The following is a 13170-nucleotide window of genomic DNA, read 5'->3' as shown; positions in this document are numbered from 1 at the left end:
CGATGGCACAAACAGGGTGCGAGACCCAAAGGCACTCGAGACATCAGATTGTCACGAGCATCACATATTACTGCAGTAGCATCCTCTACCCCAGATACGGCTCTGACAAGGACTGCAAACACTGGTCTCCTACCACCGCCTATACATCTTGAGAACAGATTTGAAGTATTAATGAATGAGGAATCCCCAAATTTGATGAATGTGATCGCACACAGACAGAATCAGCCAGTAGCTAACACTGATGCTAACTGGGGCTCAAGGTCGAGCAGACAGCGGCACTCAGCTCACAGTGCAGCCGAGCCCAGGACTCTGATAGTGGGCGACTCCGTAATCAGAAACATTAATAGCAGGGATACAACAACGTGCTGCCTTCCACAAGCAACAACTTCTGATGTAAACAGGGAACTTCAGAACATTCTGATGAAACATAAGACTGCAAATCGACTCATCATTCATGTGGGGAAGAATGATATTCATAAAGAGCAGTCGGAACTTCTTAAAAAGGATTTCAATTAACTTTTTGAAACACTTAAAAGACTGAAAGTTCAAACATTCATCAGTGGACCACTCCCAGCAAGAGGAACAAACAGGTTTTCACGGTTGCTTGGGCTTAATACATGGCTGCAAAAAACCTGCAATATAAAAGGAGTGAACTTTATTGACAACTTCAATCTTTTCTGGAGTCAGAGGCAACTGTTTCAACAGGATGGCCACCACCCAAACAAACTTGGTTCAAGAGTGCTAAAGGACAATATCTACTTCTCCCTCCGTCATCCTTCTGCAATGTGTGCCAATCCACTCAACCTGAATGGCACACACACACCTGGATACAGTATGAATGACCACAGGATTTCACTTCAGCACCTGAATGGACATGCGGTTGACACATCACACAAGGACAGTGATAACACCACTCAGCCACAACAACCTCTGCTCACGGACACAATCTCAGCTGAGCCCTGCCCACAGAGCTCACCACAGACAGACTGTGACATACCAGCACTGCTCCAAGATACAGCACCCATAGACGACTTTCTGGAAAACAGCCAGGGAAACCAGGACAGCATATTACAGCCTCCAATAACACCAGAGCAAAAATCCCTCTCACCGGAAACATTATCACTCTCTCCAGCATCTCCACTTCTGTGCTTCTCAGAGAAAATGGAACAACTGGTGCATGCTGGAACTAGACTATCCCACTCTTTTGCTGCGAGCCCCCAGATACCAACCAAAAAACGCCAGGCCCCACAACCACCAAAGCCTGCGGGCCCAGCTCGCCCTCCCCCTCCCCCTCCCCCTCCCCCTCCCCCTCCTCCTCCTCCTCCCCCTCCTCCTGTGAGAGCTCTTCGGCCTCTGCCACAGTGCCAGGGCCCACACCCTCCTCCAGCGGCTCGAGGTGAACCAAAAACAACTGATACCAGCTCTCAGTGATATGTGTCGGGTCCCCGCTATGATAACAATAACTTTCTCAAATGTTTACAGAACAAGCGGGAACCCAGTGTGCCTGTATCTTTTTCTATTGCTGTTCGAATACATGATAGAAAGTCTAAGGCCTTCAAAAGCCGTACAGCAAACCCATCTAATCTGGTGCCTATTAAACGACATACCAAGATTGCTGTAGGGACAAAAAGTAAGACTGTTAAGTTAGCACTTTTAAACATCCGCTCACTTAAAAATAAATCACTTTTAGTCAACGACTTAATAACCACATACAACCTGGATTTTATGTTGCTAAATGAAACTTGGCTAGAAGAAAGTTGCAGTGCAGCAGTCCTCAATGAAACAGCCCCTCCTAACTTTACTTGTATGAGTGTCTGCAGAGCTGTCAGAAGAGGCGGAGGTTTAGCTGCTCTTTATAAAGATGTCTATCAATGTAAGCAAATATCATTTGGGAATTACCCGTCTTTCGAGTATCCGGGTATTGTGTTAAAAGGTGCTCCACGCATTTTACTTATCATTGTTTACAGGCCTCCAAAATACTCTCCAGCTTTTGCTGAGAACTTAACAGAACTTTTATCAACAATTTCCTCAGAGTTTGACTGCTTTGCCATTGCTGGAGATTTTAACATTCACATAGATAATGCAGAAAACAATATGGCAAAATAAATCAAAACTGTTTTAAAAACTTTTGATCTGACTCAGCATGTACATGGACCCACACATAATCGTGGACACACTCTAGATTTACTTATCAGTAAGGGTCTAAACATTTCATCAATTGTTATTAAGGATGTAGCACTGTCTGATCATTTTTGTATTTTCTTTGATATATTGATCTCTCCTGCCATTGAAGCTAGATCTGTGTCTGTCAAGAAGAGATGCTTAAATGAGAACACTAGTGTACTATTTATGAAGGCTATATCTTTAACACCAAGCATATCTGCTGACTCTGTTGATTTTCTCCTTGATTCTTTTAACTCAAAAGTTAAGAGTGTAATTGATGATATTGCTCCTGTGAAAGTCAGGAAGAAGAGTGGCAGACAAAAAGCACCTTGGAGAAACTCAACAGCAGTGCAAAATATGAAAAGACAATGCAGAAAAGCAGAGCGCATGTGGCGGAAGACAAAACTTGTAGTCCATTATAACATCTACAAAGACAGCATCCATGCTTTCAATAAGGAACTAAGCAAAGCTAGACAGACTTTTTCTCGAATATTATAAACAGCAATATAAACAACACGCGCACTCTTTTTGCTACTGTAGAGAGACTGACAACCCCCCCAAGCCAGATTCCCAGTGAAATGCTCTCAGTGAGAAAGTGCAGTGAGTTTACTTCTTTCTTCTCTGAGAAAATCAATAATATCAGAAAGGTGATCAGCTCATCCTTGAGTTGCGCTGGGGTCAGGCAGATCAGACAACAGCACGAGAAAGTAGCCACTATGTCTGATTTCGAAGAAATTGATGGCAAAATTTTGGAAGAAACCGTACAGCAACTAAAAACATCAACCTGCGCCCTTGACGCACTTCCCACATCTTTTTTCAAAAATGTGTTACACAGCTTAGAAGCAGATCTCCTGGAAGTGGTAAATGCCTCACTTCTCTCTGGGAGTTTTCCGACCTCCCTGAAAACTGCTGTCGTCAAGCCCCTCCTGAAAAAGAGCAATCTGGATAAGACCATATTAAACAACTATAGACCGATATCAAATCTTCCTTTCATAGGCAAGATCATTGAAAAAGTTGTCTTCAATCAGCTGAACAAATTCTTAAGCTCGAATGGATACCATTTTTTGACCATTTTCAATCTGGTTTCCGACCGCACCACAGTACAGAGGCCGCGCTCATAAAGATAATAAATGATATTCGCTTAAATACTGATACAGGCAAATTATCAGTGCTGGTACTACTCGACCTCAGTGCTGCATTTGACACTGTCGATCACAAAATACTTCTTGACAGGCTGGAAAACTGGGTCGGGCTTTCTGGGATAGTCCTAAAATGGTTCAGGTCATACTTAGGAGGCAGAGGTTATTATGTGAGTATAGGAGACCATAAGTCTGAGTGGACATCCATGACATGTGGAGTCCCTCAAGGCTCAATTCTTGCGCCACTCCTATTCAACCTGTACATGCTCCCAATGAGCCAAATAATGAGAAAGAACCAAATGGCTTACCATAGCTATGCAGACGACACACAGCTCTACTTATCCCTATCGCCTAACGATTACAGCCCCATTGACTCCCTTTGCCAATGCATTGATGAAGTAAACAATTGGATGTGCCAAAACTTTCTTCAGTTAAACAAAGACAAAACTGAAGTCATTGCGTTTGGAAACAAAGATGAAGTTCTCAAGGTGAACGCATACCTTCAGTCTAGGGGTCAAACAACTAAAAATTTAGTCAGGAATCTGGGTGTGTCTCTAGAGTCAGACCTTAGTTTCAGTAGTCATGTCAAAGCAATAACTAAATCAGCATATTATCACCTGAAAAATATTGCAAGAATTAGATGCTTTGTTTCCAGTCAAGACTTAGAAAAACTTGTGCATGCTTTCATCACCAGTAGGGTGGATTATTGTTATGGACTTCTCAATGGCCTTCCCAAAAAGACCATAAGACAGTTGCAGCTCATACAGAACGCTGCTGCTAGGATTCTGAGCAGAACCAGAAAATATGAACACATCACACCAGTCCTCAGGTCTTTACACTGGCTGCCAGTTACATTTAGGATTGATTTTAAAGTATTATTACTGGTATATAAATCATTCAATGGCCTAGGACCTCAATACATTGCAGATATGCTCAGTGAATATAAACCCAACAGATCACTCAGATCATTAGGATCACATCGGCTAGAAATACCAAGGGTTCACTCTAAGCATGGCGAGTCTGCTTTTAGCTACTATGCCAGCCGCAGCTGGAACCAGCTTCCAGAAGAGATCAGATGTGCTCCTACAGTAGTCACATTCAAATCCAGACTCAAAACACATCTGTTTAACTGTGCATTTACTGAATGAGCACTGTGCCACTGTTCGTCCGACTGTTTGCACTGTATTTTATTTTATGTTTTAATTATTCTGATTTCATTTGATTATTTCTGTATTTTATCTTTTATTCCAAACTGTTTTAATTATTCTGATTTCTTTTGATTATTTTAATTTCTTCTATGTAAAGCACTTTGAATTACCATTGTGTAGGAAATGTGCTATATAAATAAACTTGCCTTGCCTTGCCTTGCCTAATAATAGCGGTCGCCGATTGGTCAAAAGTAAGCCACAGGAGCAGAGCCAGGAGAGAAACGCGATTGGTCAAAAGTAAGCCACAGGAGAGAAAGGCGATTGGTCAAAAGTAAGCCACATGAGAGAAACACGATTGGTCAAAAGTAAGCCACAGGAGAGAACGCGATTGGTCAAAAGTAAGCCACAGCAGAGAAACACGATTGGCTCACGTGGGCTTACTTTGGGCTTACTTTGGCTCAATCGGTAGGAAGCAGTAGGCGCAAGCGAGAGGTAGTGGGATCGATGCCTGCATTCTCCAGTGCTGTCCATCCTTTTTACGCCCCCCTTCAAGGGGCACTACCTAGATGAGCTCTTGCGGCTCAGTGCTGCCGAAAAAGTTTTTTCGAACGAGGTACTGCACACATTCCTGGCAAAAGCAGGTCCCACCAAGATTTGAACTCGGATCGCTGAATTCAGAGCCCAGAGTGCTAACCATTACACCGTGGAACCTTGGCGTGTGTCAACTTTTCCCATGAGCAGAAGAGATTTAAGTCATTGAGTCCAAAAGCACGATAGCAAGGAGCAAATGAAGCCTTTGCTCTTTAAGCCCATGTTTTCCCAATTCCGACTCTGTTTGAGAGTGCCAATTTCACTGCCACGTCAGCAGTTGCGCATCACCTCTGTTTTTTCCCACCCTTCCGCAAAGAACCTGAAAAGGTTCTACCGTGATTGGAACTTGGATCGCTGGATTCAAAGCCCAAAGTGCTAACCATTACACCATGGAACTAACACTTCCTGACAGCTGGCTGTCTGAGAGGCAGATAGCGATGAGGCTAGGTGGAATCAGGTAGACTAAAAGAGGCGGACGTGGTTCCTCTGCCGAAACCCGGGATATAAATATCCTGGTTGCCCTAATCAGGCTGAAGAAATTAAAAGCAAAGCCTAATAATGGGCTCGTCCGGGATTTGAACCCGGGACCTCTCGCACCCTAAGCGAGAATCATACCCCTAGACCAACGAGCCGAAACCTACATCCTCCTTGCTGCTGCCGGGCCGGAAACATTTCAGCTTCCATGGCTTAAAGCGCAATTTTTTGATTAAATCTAAAATTAAAAGGTAGCCGGTGCAAAGTTTCCAGCACAGAGGAAATGCGGCCTCTTTTTTTGTGGTCATTGGAAATCACGCTGCAGGACCTGCACACGAATAATGAGAAGCTTACTTACAGGAGCCTGGTCTGCAACACTGGACCCAGTTGATGTTGCAGGAGCAGAGGCAGCACTTGGCTGGACAGAAGGCTGTGGAGGAGACTGCAGAGGAGGCTGAGAAGGGCGCAGAGGAGGAGACTGCAGAGGAGGCTGGGCAGGACACAGGAGGAGACTGCAGAGGAGGCTGGGCAGGGCGCAGAGGAGGAGACTGCAGAGGAGGCTGGGCAGGGCGCAGAGTAGGAGACTGCAGAGGAGGCTGGGCAGGGCGCTGCAGTCCTGTGGGTGGCTGTAGTGAGGATGGTCCTGGTGCAGAGGGACAGGGGTTGAAGGCCTTGCTGGAAAGATGGGAGTTAATCTTTCCAGTGGACAGGAAGCTCTGCAGGCGACTGGTACACCTGGCCAGGGGTCCACAATGCTGGAGGAGCAGGATAAGGGGCAGGAGCAGGGGCAGTAGTACGAGCCGGGGCAGGAGCAGGGCCTCTCGAGCCTGCAGTGGCTGGAGAAAAAAGAAAAAAACTTACCCACTTACAGGGTTTGGCTGGAGACAAAATCTTTTGTGCCAGCTGTGAAGCAAATAAATGCTTCCCCCGCGCCAACAGGGCCTTCACATTGGTCGCCAGCAGTGGCCTGTTCTTAGTGGCAGTAGGTGGAGGAGGAACAGACACAGTGGCAGTGGGCACAGCAGCAGTGAGGACAGATGCAGTGGGCACAGTGGTGGTGGGCACGTGGGCTGGAGCCTGCCTCTTCAGCACGTATGCTTTGAAAAGGGCCATATTGGTGTTAGGCCTGGCCTTTGCCTTCTTCAGGTAGGTGATGAGAGCCTGGGCCTCCTTGCTTGGGTCCTCATACACCTCCTTCATTGACCTACCCTTACAATCCCCAAACTCCACCATCAGACATCCAGAGTCTCCTGTCCTCTGGGCCTCCTGCAGCATGGCCTGTTTTATATGATACACCTCCACAGCCTCGCCTACCTCCCTGATCTGCGAGGTGTATCTGAGGAACAGGTGTTTGTTGTCCGACAGCGGGTTGTCCCTCTCCTCCTCCCCCAAAATGCTGCTGACCAGATAGCAGGCATACCCCAGTGAGTTCTCCAGCAGCCACAGGAACCTCTGACCCTGGTGTTTCCCAAACTGGATCTTGCAGTGAGCCAGAACCAATAACTGGTCTCCAGGATTCCCTCCATTCTGCCTCACAAAGGCAGTGGCCTCAGCCAGGACCTCCTCCTTACACCTGGCCCTCCCTGCCAACACGATCTTCCTCCTATTGGCCTCCTCAGTTGGCCCCATAAGGAGTCGACCCTCAGAGGTTCTTCGTAAAACCGGGTATGCATACATAATCTGAAAGGACACAGGCATAAACAGAATGTTACATAGCTGTCATATTCCAACTGAAAGTATTTTACTACAGCATTTCTTTTTATGTAATTAATTATTATAATATTATAATAATTAATGAATATTATTATTATTATTATGAGCATAAGCATTATTGTTTTTTATACAACTGTGAATCACTTTGAATTGCCTTGTGTACAAATTGTAAATAGTGTGATGAACTTATTAATAAGAAAATAAATAACACTTCTTGGTACAATCTTGCTGGTATCATGCCATGCTTAAATCGTTTTGTTTTGTTTAGCTTTTGTGGCAGAGATTACTAAGAAACACCAAATATAACATAAAGGCGTTTATGACAATTCATAATAATATGATCATCAAACAGATCTAAAACTTAAAATGGTATATCAAATCGTTTTGGTATATCTTTTATAACATAGTTGAGAATCATTTGTTGAAACAAAAAACACTTGTTTTTGCCTATTCATGTCTTTTTAAATATGTATAACATAGTATTTAAAAAGATAACATAAATATTTATACTGGTGTATAACATAGTATAGTATAACATATATGAATTAAACTTTTTTTTTAAAAGGTTTTAGTAAAAATCTTCTTGTGCTCAAAATAATGTAATGAATGACACAAAAAATACTAAATTAACAACAACAAAAAAATGGTTTAAGGAGGATATAGCTTAATTAGCGGTCGGCTAATTATCTTGACAGTAGTGACATGTTTTTAACTGTATATCATGGTAAAGTTGCAGGTTCACATGTACAGAAGAAAACGTGTGCTATTACACGCTAGCTGGCTTTATTGCCATGTTTAATTGTCTAAAAACAAACACTGTTTATGAATAAATAATGATCGATTATAGAGTCGTGAAGAATAGACTTACCTGTTGCAAAGATTGCAAAGATGACGATAATAACAGCGGTCGCCGATTGGTCAAAAGTAAGCCACAGGAGCAGAGCCAGGAGAGAAACGCGATTGGTCAAAAGTAAGCCACAGGAGAGAAAGGCGATTGGTCAAAAGTAAGCCACAGGAGAGAAACACGATTGGTCAAAAGTAAGCCACAGGAGAGAACGCGATTGGTCAAAAGTAAGCCACAGCAGAGAAACACAATTGGCTCACGTGGGCTTACTTTGGGCTTACTTTGGCTCAATCGGTAGGAAGCAGTAGGCGCAAGCGAGAGGTAGTGGGATCGATGCCTGCATTCTCCAGTGCTGTCCATCCTTTTTACGCCCCACTTCAAGGGGCACTACCTAGATGAGCTCTTGCGGCTCAGTGCTGCCGAAAAAGTTTTTTCGAACGAGGTACTGCACACATTCCTGGCAAAAGCAAGTCCCACCGAAATTTGAACTCGGATCGCTGGATTCAGAGCCCAGAGTGCTAACCATTACACCATGGAACCTTGGCGTGTGTCAACTTTTCCCATGAGCAGCAGAGATTTAAGTCATTGAGTCCAGAAGCACGATAGCAAGGATTTAAGTCATTGAGTCCAGAAGCACGATAGCAAGGAGCAAATGAAGCCTTTGCTTTTTAAGCCCATGTTTCCCCAATTCCGACTCGGTTTGAGAGTGCCAATTTCACCGCCACGTCAGCAGTTGCGCATCACCTCTGTTTTTTCCCTCCCTTCCGCAAAGAACCTAAAAAGGTTCCACCGAGATTTGAACTCAGATTTCTGGATTCAAAGCCCAGAGTGCTAATCATTACACCATGAAACCAACACACTCTGCTAGCTGGCTGTCTGAGAGGCAGATAGCGATGAGGCTAGGTGGACTCAGGTAGACTAAAAGAGGCGGACGTGGTTCCTCTGCCGAAACCCGGTATTGAACCAGGGACCTTTAGATCTTCAGTCTAACGCTCTCCCAACTGAGCCATTTCGGACAGATACTTGCATGGTTTAGCCAGCAGGGATGTCTGGGAGACCGCCCGTCATTTTCGAGAAGAGCAGAGCGAAGGTCCCAGAGAGAAAATGAGTGGCCCGTACGGGGATGAAACCCGCGACCTTGGCGTTACTAGCACCACGCTCTAAGCAACTTAGCTAACCGGCCTCTCTCTGGCACATTTTATCCCCAATTTCTCACAAATATCCTGGTTGCCCTAATCAGGCTGAAGAGATTAAAAGCAAAGCCTAATAATGGGCTCGTCTGGGATTTGAACCCGGGACCTCTCGCACCCTAAGCGAGAATCATACCCCTAGACCAACGAGCCAAAACATACATCCTCCCTGCTGCTGCCGGGCCGCAAACATTTCAGCTTCCATGGCTTAAAGCGCAATTTTTTGATTAAATCTACTATTAAAAGGTAGCCAGTGCAAAGTTTCCAGCACACAGGAAATGCGGCCTCTTTTTTTGTGGTCATTGGAAATCACGCTGCAGGACCTGCACACGAATAATGAGAAGCTTACTTACAGGAGCCTGGTCTGCAACACTGGACCCAGTTGATGTTGCAGGAGCAGAGGCAGCACTTGGCTGGACAGAAGGCTGTGGAGGAGACTGCAGAGGAGGCTGAGCAGGGCGCAGAGGAGGAGACTGCAGAGGGGCTGGGCAGGGCGCAGAGGAGGAGACTGCAGAGGAGGCTGGGCAGGCCGCAGAGGAGGAGACTGCAAAGGAGGCTGGGCAGGGCGCAGAGGAGGAGACTGCAGAGGAGGCTGGGCAGGGCGCTGCAGTCCTGTGGGTGGCTGTAGTGAGGATGGTCCTGGTGCAGAGGGACAGGGGTTGAAGGCCTTGCTGGAAAGATTGGAGTTGCTCTTTCCAGTGGACAGGAAGCTCTGCAGGCGACTGGGACACCTGGCCAGGGGTCCACAATGCTGGAGGAGCAGGATAAGGGGCAGGAGCAGGGGCAGTAGCACGAGCCGGGGCAGGAGCAGGGCCTCTCGAGCCTGCAGTGGCTGGAGCGTAAAAAAACACAACAAAATTATCTTATTGTTTTAGACTTTCACTGCATGACTTTCTCAGCTCTGCTGGACAGCTACTGCGATTACAAGGTTTACTGCAAAGCATGTATGATTAGTAGAGAGATGACATGATGATGAAAAGATGGAAGGAAGCAGTGAAAATCATCCTGTTTTTCATCCAAGCACCATTAGAAGAAATACAAGAAGAAAAAAAGATGGGATCAGCCAAGTGTGAAGCGAAGCAGACCAAACACTACAACAGCCACTTATTCCAAGGGGAGGGGGGGAAGTGTGAGATGACAAGAATGAGCTTTAGTCAGTGATTACGTTAAAAAATTAAATAAAACCTTTTTCATACACCTTTAAATTATCTTTTTTCCTTTGAGGATGTTCACTCAAAGAGTGAATGTAGATTGACACCTGAGAAGTGCCATTCCTCTGTGTTGTGAAATAAAATAATATGTCATTTAAAAAATACTGTTTTGTTTTATTTGTAATTGTTTGTAAAATATTGTTCAAGATTTACATACCTTGAGGAAGTTGTTCCTCAGCTTGCGAGGCTACAGTTGCCATCTCCAGGTCATCTTCCTCCTCAAAAAAATCCGTAGCACAGAGTCTGTAAAATAACATGAAACACTAAGCACATGTCACCAACACACTTGTATGCGTTAAGTGATACTCACCACATGTAAAGAGCTGTCTCCGGGCTGCGGACTCAGACGCAGGATGTACACGTGGTCCTGCAGCTGTTGAACACGTATTTTTGTTAGACATATATACTGCATAATATATACTGTAATGATTTTAAAGATTGCAAATCACTTACAGGGTTTGGCTGGAGCCAAAATCTTTTGTGCCAGCTGTGAAGCAAATAAATGCTTCCCCCGCGCCAACAGGGCCTTCACATTGGTCGCCAGCAGTGGCCTGTTCTTAGTGGCAGTAGGTGGAGGAGGAACAGACACAGTGGCAGTGGGCACAGCAGCAGTGAGGACAGATGCAGTGGGCACAGTGGTGGTGGGCACGTGGGCTGGAGCCTGCCTCTTCAGCACGTATGCTTTGAAAAGGGCCATATTGGTGTTAGGCCTGGCCTTTGCCTTCTTCAGGTAGGTGATGAGAGCCTGGGCCTCCTTGCTTGGGTCCTCATACACCTCCTTCATTGACCTACCCTTAAAATCCCCAAACTCCACCATCAGACATCCAGAGTCTCCTGTCCTCTGGGCCTCCTGCAGCATGGCCTGTTTTATATGATACACCTCCACAGCCTCGCCTACCTCCCTGATCTGCGAGGTGTATCTGAGGAACAGGTGTTTGTTGTCCGACAGCGGGTTGTCCATCTCCTCCTCCCCCAAAATGCTGCTGACCAGATAGCAGGCATACCCCAGTGAGTTCTCCAGCAGCCACAGGAACCTCTGACCCTGGTGTTTCCCAAACTGGATCTTGCAGTGAGCCAGAACCAGGAACTGGTCTCCAGGATTCCCTCCATTCTGCCTCACAAAGGCAGTGGCCTCAGCCAGGACCTCCTCCTTACACCTGGCCCTCCGTGCCAACACGATCTTCCTCCTATTGGCCTCCTCAGTTGGCCCCATAAGGAGTCGACCCTCAGAGGTTCTTCGTAAAACCGGGTATGCATACATAATCTGAAAGGACACAGGCATAAACAGAACGTTACATAGCTGTCATATTCCAACTGAAAGTATTTTACTACAGCATTTCTTTTTTATGTAATTAATTATTATAATATTATAATAATTAATGATTATTATTATTATGAGCATAAGCATTATTGTTTTTTATACAACTGTGAATCACTTTGAATTGCCTTGTGTACAAATTGTAAATAGTGTGATGAACTTATTAATAAGAAAATAAATAACACTTCTTGGTACAATCTTGCTGGTATCATGCCATGCTTAAATCGTTTTGTTTTGTTTAGCTTTTGTGGCAGAGATTACTAAGAAACACCAAATATAACATAAAGGCGTTTATGACAATTCATAATAATATGATCATCAAACAGATCTAAAACTTAAAATGGTATATCAAATCGTTTTGGTATATCTTTTATAACATAGTTGAGAATCATTTGTTGAAACAAAAAAACACTTGTTTTTGCCTATTCATGTCTTTTTAAATATGTATAACATAGTATTTAAAAAGATAACATAAATATGTATACTGGTGTATAACATACTATAGTATAACATATATGAATTAAACTTTTTTTTTAAAGGTTTTAGTAAAAATCTTCTTGTGCTCAAAATAATGTAATGAATGACACAAAAAAATACTAAATTAACAACAACAAAAAAATGGTTTAAGGAGGATATAGCTTAATTAGCGGTCGGATAATTATCTTGACAGTAGTGGCATGTTTTTTACTGTATATCATGGTAAAGTTGCAGGTTCACATGTACAGAAGAAAACGTGTGCTATTACACGCTAGCTAGCTTTATTGGCATGTTTAATTGTCTAAAAACAAACACTGTTTATTAATAAATAATGATCGATTATACAGTTGTGAAGAATAGACTTACCTGTTGCAAAGATGACGATAATTACTACTGATGACGACTACTTCCTGCTCAGCTACTGTTCAGACGCTCTCGCTTACTGCTCCGCGCTTTGCTCTATCGCTTTTATATTTCTATATTTTATCTCCTTTTATCACCTAATTTTAACTTCAGCAAATCAGCACGGTGCTCAAACGCTTGGATTACTACAAAAAAAAGCAGAATTATTTTATTCGACCAGCCTCCCACTGAAAGCTTACATTCCGGGGAAGAGAAAACACAACTGCCTACATTCATAAGGATAAGAAAATGCCTCCTCTGGAATCTACTTGCTGCTCCAACTGCCACAGACTTTTACAAAGGATTGCAATTCTTGAAAAAAAGTTAATTGCGGGACCACCAAACCAGACGGAACACACAACAGAGCTTCGTCATGGACGTCCTCAGCATACAGCCGGTGAGTCCCATGAATCTAGTGCTTCTCGACAGGCCATACTGAGTGTAGAGAAACAAGCCGATCGTTTTACTAATCGATGGCACAAACAGGGTGCGAGACCCAA

The 13170-nt window shown here is 44.3% G+C and overlaps 3 non-coding genes across 3 annotated transcripts; all 3 read right to left on the bottom strand.

Annotated features, from left to right (window-relative positions):
• Positions 1–5601: 5601 nt before the first annotated feature.
• Positions 5602–5673, bottom strand: trnap-agg (transfer RNA proline (anticodon AGG)). The gene has a single exon. It is a non-coding gene; the product is annotated as a tRNA-Pro (tRNA).
• Positions 5674–9015: 3342 nt separating this feature from the next.
• trnaf-gaa (transfer RNA phenylalanine (anticodon GAA)) lies at positions 9016–9088 on the bottom strand. Its single transcript has one exon. It is a non-coding gene; the product is annotated as a tRNA-Phe (tRNA).
• A 255-nt stretch (positions 9089–9343) lies between these two features.
• trnap-agg (transfer RNA proline (anticodon AGG)) lies at positions 9344–9415 on the bottom strand. The gene has a single exon. It is a non-coding gene; the product is annotated as a tRNA-Pro (tRNA).
• Between the last annotated feature and the right edge of the window lie 3755 nt (positions 9416–13170).

The sequence above is a fragment of the Siphateles boraxobius genome, unplaced genomic scaffold (assembly GCF_051911475.1).
Source record: "Siphateles boraxobius isolate OS27281-9 unplaced genomic scaffold, OSU_SipBor_1 19, whole genome shotgun sequence".
NCBI classification, from domain to species: domain Eukaryota; kingdom Metazoa; phylum Chordata; class Actinopteri; order Cypriniformes; family Leuciscidae; genus Siphateles; species Siphateles boraxobius.
This window is presented reverse-complemented; position numbering and strand designations above follow the sequence as displayed.